The sequence below is a fragment of the Haplochromis burtoni genome, unplaced genomic scaffold, assembly GCF_018398535.1.
Source record: "Haplochromis burtoni strain Fernald_Lab_line unplaced genomic scaffold, NCSU_Asbu1 Contig_1253, whole genome shotgun sequence".
In the NCBI taxonomy this organism is placed as follows: domain Eukaryota; kingdom Metazoa; phylum Chordata; class Actinopteri; order Cichliformes; family Cichlidae; genus Haplochromis; species Haplochromis burtoni.
Window position 1 is genome coordinate 57,257 of NW_024583614.1, and position 345 is coordinate 57,601.

Sequence of the window (345 nt, forward strand, 5' to 3'; positions counted from 1 at the left end):
GAGTGGCTCCAGCAGATCCCGGGAACAACATCAGAGATCTCTGTCCAGAAGAGCGCAGTCCTGGGAACGATGGGAATGATAATCTAACTAATTACCATTTCTATCGTTACAACGCCTGCCATAGAGGGGTGGCGTCACCCAGGCTCCCACATGGATCCGGGCAATGTGAGTAAGAGAATCGGAGATTAAAAGGCATTTGTCTGTCGTAAGTTATTAGTGCACAGCCACCTGATGAGCATAAAACCAAAACAATAAGGAGCACTATGCCAAGGCGCAGACGAGCACACGAGTACAGCCTGCCATACACACCGGTGCGATCTTGAGTCACTGAATTGATATGATTGA